Source organism: Brassica napus, chromosome C2, assembly GCF_020379485.1.
Source record: "Brassica napus cultivar Da-Ae chromosome C2, Da-Ae, whole genome shotgun sequence".
Classification (NCBI taxonomy): domain Eukaryota; kingdom Viridiplantae; phylum Streptophyta; class Magnoliopsida; order Brassicales; family Brassicaceae; genus Brassica; species Brassica napus.
The window spans coordinates 46,562,282-46,571,819 of record NC_063445.1 but is presented as its reverse complement, the minus strand read 5'-3'; positions in this window follow the sequence as shown (position 1 = coordinate 46,571,819).

Sequence of the window (9,538 nt, the reverse complement as noted above, 5' to 3'; positions counted from 1 at the left end):
CATATTAAAAATTTATTTAATTTTTGATTATACATTATTTTTTGTGATTAACTATTTTCACAATTTTTTACCAATCAAGATTCAATAAACACAGTTAGTTTTTCGAAGTTTATAATTTACGATTATTACCAAATAGAAATATACTACTACCTCCGTTTTATTTTATTTGTCGTTTTAGGTCTATGCACAGATTAAGAAAACATTTAATTTTGCATATTTTCAACATAAAAACATCATTACCGATACACCTAACCAAATTTTAACCAATATAAAAATAAATAGGAGAATATTGTTAATAAATTTTGTATTGAAAACATAAAACGAAACTTAAAATGAAACAAAATTTTAACTCTAAGACGACAACTAATACGAAACGGAGTAAAATGTTTAAAATATATCTTTCTCAAATAGCTTTTTCTAAAAGATAAATTATTTTGAAAAAAAAGAAAGAATAAAATTATTCGTCCGAGTGTTTAACTTTTGGGGAAATGGATTTTTAGGTTGAAAAAAACAGGACTTTGTAGACAATTTTGAACTTGACTACATTATGCGGTCCAACTCTTCAACTCTTGTGGACCACATATATATTGATGATTTGATTTGGTTGATGTACACATGCATATGGGTTAGTAAGGTTAAGGGTTGGTAATTAGAAATAATCATTGTATTTTGCTCTTAATTATTTACTCGATTGATACTTTACGTTGATCACGGAAGCAAAAGGTGTATGATTAAGGGAATAACCTATCCCCGCCTTCGTCTTCCATTGTAGCCGTACATCTTTAAACACACTTATACTAGGGTCACTCCTGTCTAATTTCTTAACTACGGCCCACTAACAAAGTAGCTAAAAGATGAAAACTATATAAATGCAGTGGACCTAATTGCAAGTTATCGACTAATGTGGGAAAAGTCCAAGTTGGTCTGCTTCGCAATACGGAAAACTCATTTTTATGACGTAACAGCTGACACAATATATATCTACAAATCATTAATCACGATTAAATCAAATTGCCAACCCCTACATTACTATGCTAAAAGCCTAAAACAAAAAAAGTCAGCCGGCAACATGGATCTTGAAACTTTATTTCTAAAGTTTATAGGCTCCACTTTAGCAAAACTAACAGATTACCCTGAGCTTGGGGTTACACATATATATAGTAATGATACACGTGTTTGCTATTTAATTAAATGTTGTTTACATGTTTACAAGTTTACAAGTCAAGAGATAAGAGATGTTCAAAGAACGTTGTGAGACGGACCATGCAGGTAAGTTAGCAAGTACGTAACGTAATCATCTTTTTTTTTCGGATGAATGTTAAATTTATTCATCAAAAAAGCCATATCATATAGAATGCATACTGTTTGTTTATGAAAATCTCAAAAAAATCCCCACCCTTTTACTATCTATTTTGGAACCAAAATTGTGATAGCTGCGTGCAATCAAGTATGTGCCTTTTATATTTTGTAAGTTACAAACGCATTGCATTTCATGCGAAGTTATAGCCCGATAACATATTCAACCACGGATTAAGCACTTATAACGAATACATAATCGAATGTTGCTGCGGGTCAATATAGGTCCAGAGCCTATACAAAGAAAATGAAACAGCCTCCCCCACACACATTTTTTCATCAACATTTGGGGCCCCATGTATTCAAACACAGTAATTACATGTAGTTGAATTTAAACATCATAATATTGCATTTTAGTTTGGTACTTCTTAATAGATTCCTTTTTAATAGACATATTTAGTGTATTTACAATTTCAATTATTTATATAATTTTTTTGTGAAAAAACATGTTTTTGAAAATTAGCCTAATTAGGCCTCCAAAAGTGTAGGCACGGCACTGTATAGGTCATAGGTATATATAATTTATGAGTTATTTTTGGGTTCACCCCCTAGGACCAACCAATAGAAAATTATCATTTTAAATCTAGTATCTTTTAATTAAGGAAACCAAATAACTTGGCAAATTATATTATTTTTTCAAAATAAAATTTAAAAATAAATAAAAAATAATATATAAAAAACGAATTCAAAAAAAAAAAATGTTGTCAACAAAACACTAAACCCTAAACTCTAATACTAAACCCTAAACTCAAATCCTAAACCCTAAATCCTTGGGTAAACCCTAAATCCTTGGGTAAACCCCTAAACCCTTGGAAAAACACTAAACATGTTGTCAACAAAACACTAAACCCTAAACTCTAATCATAAACCCTAAACCCTTAGAAAAACCTTAAACCCTTGGGTAAACCCTAAACCCTTGGGTAAACCCTAAACCCTTAGGTAAACCCTAAACCCTTGGAAAAACACTAAACATTTGGATAAATTCTAAATTATAAATCTTAAACACTAAACTCTAAATCTTAAAAATAAATATTTTTTTTAAATAATCTTTTTTTAGAACTATTGTTATTTTTATTTATTTAATTTTTTATTTTTTTATTTTAAAAGCATAATATAATTTGGCAAGTTATTTTGTTTCTTTAATTAAAAGGTAATAGATCTAAAATGACAAATTTATATTGGTTGGTTCACCATAGGGGGTGAACCCAAAAAAAAGTCATAATTTATTCGTACGAAACTTACTGACTTAGATATCATTTATAAATACAGTATTGCGCACAATTTATTAATTAGTTATTGGCTTCTAGATCACATAAAACGTACGCCGTGATTCAAATTAAGCAGCTAGAATAAGCTTGGGAGGACACATTATAAATTACATGCTCTACTGATTAATAAAAACCAAATCTGTTTGAAAGTATTCCACTATTGTTATCATGTGACTACGGAGATAGAAATTTATTATTTACAATACATTTGAATATTTTCAAAACAAGTTTATTTGTGAATTACATCTCTTTTGAGATTAGTCTAAATCTTTCTATAGATCCAGAAAGTTACTAGGTTAACAAAAACAAAATTTCGTAGCTGGAAAGTTCAATAATATTCAATTTTTAAGTCCGGTTGCCAATTTTATAATATCTAAAGAAATATCTAAACAAGAAAATTCTTCATCCTCGTATCCCTACTTTTCTCTTCCCGAGAAACAAAAGTCAATAAATGAGAAGAGAGACAGTGATGAATCCGACTACAAATAACAAGCCGTTTTTTCTTTCTTTTCTACTCCATTCATTCCGAAAAAATCCATGTCCTAGAGAAAATTGTTTCAAAATGAAACTTTTTTTTTTACATTTTCAACAAATAATTAATGATAAGTTGTAAAATTCAAAATTATAATTATATATTAAAATTTATTGATTAAAAGTTATGAAAATGACTAGTTACAAAAAACGAATGCACTGGTGATCAAAATTTCGTATGTTTTTTTTTAATATGTGTAAAATATCTTATTAAAACAATAGGAATAATAAATAATATAAACTCTAGCAAAACAGTGATGAATATATTCACGAACTCTCTCTCAAAATTATTTGCTCTTTATGTACAACGAAATGCAGAAACGTTGGGAAGACATGGATGAAACAGTCTATGCATGTATACATATATGTTTTTAATGGTTCAACTTCAAGCAACGGTGATCTCGTTTCCCCATGAAACTCACTCGCTTCTGCAAATGATCAATTTTTTTCAACATTATTAATGTTTTTTGTTTAGGTAAGAATATAAATTTATGTTTTAAAAATAATGTTCTTGAGAGTTGGGTGTAAATATTATGTAAATACCATAGTATATAAGAATAAAAGCAGCATGCAAAGTTTGATCCCAGTAAAAATATCTCAATCTACTCTGATTTTTCCGATAGAAATGAATTATTTTCAACACATTTTATTATTATTCAAAACTGTATGATCTTCCGATTATAGTCATTATTATACCCATCAAAACTTGGTCATTAAAGAAAAGTTACTTCATGTGGTTTAGCTCAACCACCGTTGTGCTTAACATATTCGGGGTCTAACAAAACGCGGCTGAGAAAGTCTTTCAGGACTAAAAATGTACATTTATGAAGTGTTCTATATCAGTTTGCAAAATACTATAGGAGCTAGTACATATCTGTGTCATATAGATAAAGTTAAATGTGAGTTCATGTTTTGTAATATGGTTGAGCTTAGTGAGTTTGGAAAAGGAAAAAAAAATTTAAAAGACAAACGGCGCAAAAAAAAAATGTTTGAAAAATAATTTTCTTTTAAAGAAAAAGAAAATTTTCTTAAAATTTTAAGGAAGAATTTAGGAGAAAGTTTAAGTTTGTTATACATGGAGGACGTGTCTCTGTGAAGAAATTGCCTCTGAAAAAAAAAACAAAAGATATTTGTTTGGTGCTTGTATAATCAAGCTTTTGGTGTCACTGTTTTGTGTTAGGTGTTTACGTAGTTGTTGACGTACTTTCAGAGATTCGGAAGTTTGATGTTTAGATTCAGAGAAAATTTAGCTCATGGATGGTTAATCTTGATAAATTGAAGTGTAGATTCTAAGGTGAATTTTAGCTTACGATTGAGTTATCCTACATAATTCTTATAATAGAAAAAGACAGTATTTCAGGAGGTTGTACATGTTGTATGCTAATTGGTGTATTTGTTTTCTTGCCTAGTGAATTTAGAAAGGAAAATTTGTATTTTTTACTTTATGCACTTTATACTCTGACACCATCCTCACTTACATTTGATATCAAAGCAGATCAACTAAGTCACTGATGAGATCCTAAAAGGCGAGGACATAAAATGGTTAAAGTAGAAGAATATAGTTTTTGAATCGGAATTGATGCATGCATATCAAAAGAGAACATCTATGACAAGACCATCACATCTTGATTCATACAATTATGGATATTGGAAGGTTCATATGCAAGCATTTATCAGTGATCTTTATGATGACTATTGGAGTTCTATTGTATCTTGGTGGGAGTCATATGGTGATGATTGATGATAAGAAGGTTGAAGTTCTTAAACCAATAGATCAATAGACTGCTACAGGGAAGAAGATTTCAAATTAAAATTCTAAGGCCTAAACTGTAATTTGTAATGCGATTGATGCAAACTACTTCAAGTTAATTTCTCAATGTAAATCAGTTCTAAAGGAATGAAAAACATTGGAAAATATGTTTGAAGGTTCTACAAGTGTCTACCTAAACAAAATAGATATGTTAGCATCTAAATTTTAGAATTTAAGTATGGATGAAGAGGAAACCGTAGCTCGGCTTTGTGCTAAGTTGTGTGACATATCTAATATATTTTTTTTGCATTTGGAAAGTAGTACAAAAATAATAAGCTAATGAAGAAGCTGAAGAGATCGTTTCCAGCAAAGTTTGAGTTAAAGATTTCCGCTGTTGAAGAAGCTCATAAACTGGATAAGATGACTTTTGATGAGTTTGTTGGGATTTTTCAAGCTTTTTTGTTGAGCAAATCGTATGGAGATATGGATAAGACAAAAGAAGATCTATATAGAATTGTTTTAAACAGTTCATATTCAGAAGATCTTATGTCGATGCTCTCAAGAAACTTTGCTGAGTATTTGAAGCAAAAAGTAGGCAGGAAAGAAAATGGAAGAAGAAGTGACTTCGGTAATTCATCATCCAAGATACAATGAAATGGATTTGGACATGTTCGCTATGAATGTGCGAATTTTCAGAAGTAAAACAAGAACATAAAGGTTAAGTATGGTTCTTGAAATAATTCAGAAGGTGGTGAGCAGCTAAAGAACTTTGTGTCATTCACAACTTTGAAGTCGAGTTCTCTAAAAAATTTGTGCCAAGATCTACATCAACGTCAGAACGTGTATCTGAATGTGATAGTGATGATGCTGGGAGTATTGAAAATCTTGATCTTGCTAAGAGCTATTAAAATCTATATGAGAATTGACTCAAGCTCGTTGAGAAAAATTTAGTGTTGCCTAAGGAGAAAGTCAAGTTAGAAGCTCAAGTTGATAAGAACTTAAGTAAGCATCTGAGAAAGAAGAAGCACAACATGCTACTGTTCAACTTCAAGAAACACAAAAGGATTTGAGGATGCTGGATAATGGATAATGGGACAAAGTAACCAGATCATCTTTTCAATATTAGAAAAAAATTGATCGGTACGTAGGAGAATATTCAAAAGTTGAAGATTTTTTTTGCCAGCAGAAAAACCGAGAATGTAGTTGCATATTTTGAAAAGCCAATCGTTAAATTTGTTGTAGGAACTGCAACATCAACTGATGTAAAGAATACAACTGCTATGAGTACTGCTATATCGGCTGCTTCAGGTAAAGTTTCCAACCTTAAAAGTGCATCTCAACGAAAGTTTCAGAATGTTTGTCATCATTGTGGAGTTTTTGGACATATTAGGCCAAGGTGTTTCAAGCTGTCGAGAGAAGAATCAGATGAAGCAAGCTTGTGATATGAGATTTCATGATCCACTATGTTATTCTTTTGGAGTTCAAGGACATGTTCGACGTGATTGTTTCAAGTTTATTCAAGAAGTTAATCATAGAAGGATAAGGCTCATGAGATTTGATCACTATGAAGATGATGCAATGAGATTTCATCTTTAGTTTGGAGGACGTCGATCTTCATATATATTTTTTACCATGATGTGACTCATAGACGAAAATTGAAGATGTGATTTTCTATCTAGAGGTGATTAGTTCACATACTTAGTCAAAAAGAAGGAGATTAAGATGTGTATTTATAAAATTTTCTATATCAGTTCGCGAAGTACTATATGAAGTAATACTTGTGTGTGTTATTAAGATGGAGATATATGGTAGTTTGTGTTTTGTGATGTGGTTGAGCTTGTTAAGTTTGAAAAAATACAGAAGATATGTTCTTGAAGAAAAAGAAAGAAGATATGTTGTTGAAGAAAAATAGACATTTTTCATTAAGCAAAAAAAAAGTTTGCTAAAAGAGTAAGTTTTCCACTAAAGAAAAGGAAAATTGTTTGAAGTGTTCTGGAAGAACTTGGGAAACAGACTTAGGTTTGTTCTATAAGGAGGACGTACCTCTATCAAGAAAGTTATCTCTGAAAAATAAAATAAAAACCAAGATTTTTTTGTTTGATGTTTCTATGGTCAAGCTTTTAATGTCATTGTTTTGCGTTAGATATTGATGTATTTGTTAAAATACTTTCAGATGTATGGAAGATAAAAGTTTAGATCCAAAAGGAATTTAGCTGAGGGTTAAGTGATCCTGATAAATTGAAATGTAGATTTTAGGATGAATTTTAATTTAAGATTAGGTTATCTTAAAAATTATCATAATAGAAAATGATTGTATTATATTAAAGGTTATGCATCTATTTGTTAGATGTGTTCGTAAATTGATGTATTTGTTTTTTTATTCTAATATTTTTTTTTGAAATTTTGTTTTTTTTTTTACTTTTTACATTTTGTACTAATTTCATCGGCACCAACTTATAAAGATTTTTTCCGCTGTCATTGCAGTTCTCAGTTTAAATGCCTCGTCGTCTATTTTCATGACCTTGGTCGTTTTCTTGCCGCCTAAACTGTTACCCATCTTTGATTGTTTTCTCTGACAAGGAAAAATAAGATTGGATCCTTAGATCATATTTTTGTTTCACTTTATGGCGGTGAAGGTGGTGTGTTGGGGATTTAAATCATATTTTTGATGTGCTCATACCTGGCTTGTGATGCTGAATCGATGCCATACAAAGGACATGATGATAGGTTGGGACTGCAAGCTAACCCACTTTGTCTCCTCTGCAACTCTCATGATGAATATCACAACCACCTCTTCTTTGAATGTGGTTACAACTTCGATCTCTGGTCACTAGTTTCCTCTCGCTGCAGAGTGAGACCCTCAGATCATGGGACCAAACCTCCTCTCTAATGGAAACACTCACTGATGATAAAGCATCTAGACTCCTCACTCTCCTCTCCTGGCAAGCGACACTGTACTGGATCTGGAATGAAAATAATGGTCGACTTCATGCAAGTAATTTCCGATCAGCCGTGTCCTCTTCTCTCTTCTGGATCTTCATATTCGAAACAGGATCCAAAGCTTCAAAGACATAAGTCCAACCTTATCATCGAAAATGATTCAACGGTGGTATGCCACACACTACAAGAAAACACGCATGTTGCAAGGGAAATTTGTGGTGGAAAAAATTCCTCGCAAATTTGCAACGGATCTGCAAGCGCATTGCGACGAAAACAATTTTCCTCACAAAACACTCGCAAATTTGCGTCAAAATATTTTCCTCGCAAAATTGCAACCAATTTGCGAGACTTTTCCGTAAACTCACGCAAAACCATCGCAAATTTGCGATAGAAGTTTTCGTCGTCGCAAATTTGCGATAGAAGTTTTCGTCGCAAATCCGTGACAAATTTGCAAGGGATTTGCGTGTCAATTGCAATATCATATACGTTCGTTGCAATTCCGCCACAAAAAAAAACAGATAGGTTGGTGATACACGTTTTTTGTTTTGTGTAACTAATTTATGAAAGGCATTTAATATCGCAAATTCGGTTGGAAAAAATGGATAGGTTGGTGATACACGTTTTTCCAAAGTGTAACTAATATTTGCAAGGGACAAATCTCTCTCGCTAATCCCTTGCAAAGGGGAGGCATCGCAATTCCGTTGCAATATCTGTCGCAATTCCCTTGCAAGTGCCTTGCAAATATTTTTCAGGTGTCTATATATAGCAGCTGTGAGAAGTGAGCGAACATTGGAAAAAAAAAAACGAAAAAAAATTAAAAAGTTGAGAGAAAAATGGCATCCGGACATGAAATATACGCGTTACGGGTGAAGTGACGAAAGAGTATCGGGCTGGACTACGAGGATTCTTACAACAGGCAACTAACCAACCATTCGCAAGGGAAAATGGTAAAATCTTTTGTCCCTGTAGAAAATACAAGAACTACCCATATTTAGAAATAGATTCTGTGAAGAGGCATCTATATAACAGAGGATTTAGACTAAACTACTACATATGGTTTTTGCATGGGGAAGGTGCATCAAGTAGTAGTACGGGTCAGGGATTTGAACTGCCAAATTATAATACAAATTATTATGATCCTCGTGAGCCAAATATGTTTGGAAATAATGCGGGTGATGGGTATGAGCAAAATATGCTTGGAAATAATGCGGGGGATGGGTATGAGCAAAATATGTTTGGAGGATGGGTATGAGCAACAGGGAAATAGGTATCATGATATGGTTACAGATGCATTGCATGAAGCTGCTATTCCTGATAGTAGTAGGGAATAACCTAACATAGACGCACAACGGTTTTATAATATGTTAGACGCTGCCAATGAACCCATCTACGAAGGATAGTGACCCTTAACAGTGATCATAATCTAAATGACAAGTGCATGGATTCGTGGGCTCAACTCATTAATGAGTATTTACCATAAGGTAATCTTGCTGCTGATAATTTCTATGAAATTCAGAAGCTAGTTGCGGGTCTTGGTCTACCATCTGAAATGATTGTTGTATGCGTTGACAACTGCATGATTTACTGGAAAGATGATGAAAAACTGACGGAATGTCGATTTTTTCAAAAACCAAGATATCAAGAAACCACAGGAAGGAATCATGTGCCGTACAAACGTATGTGGTACTTATCG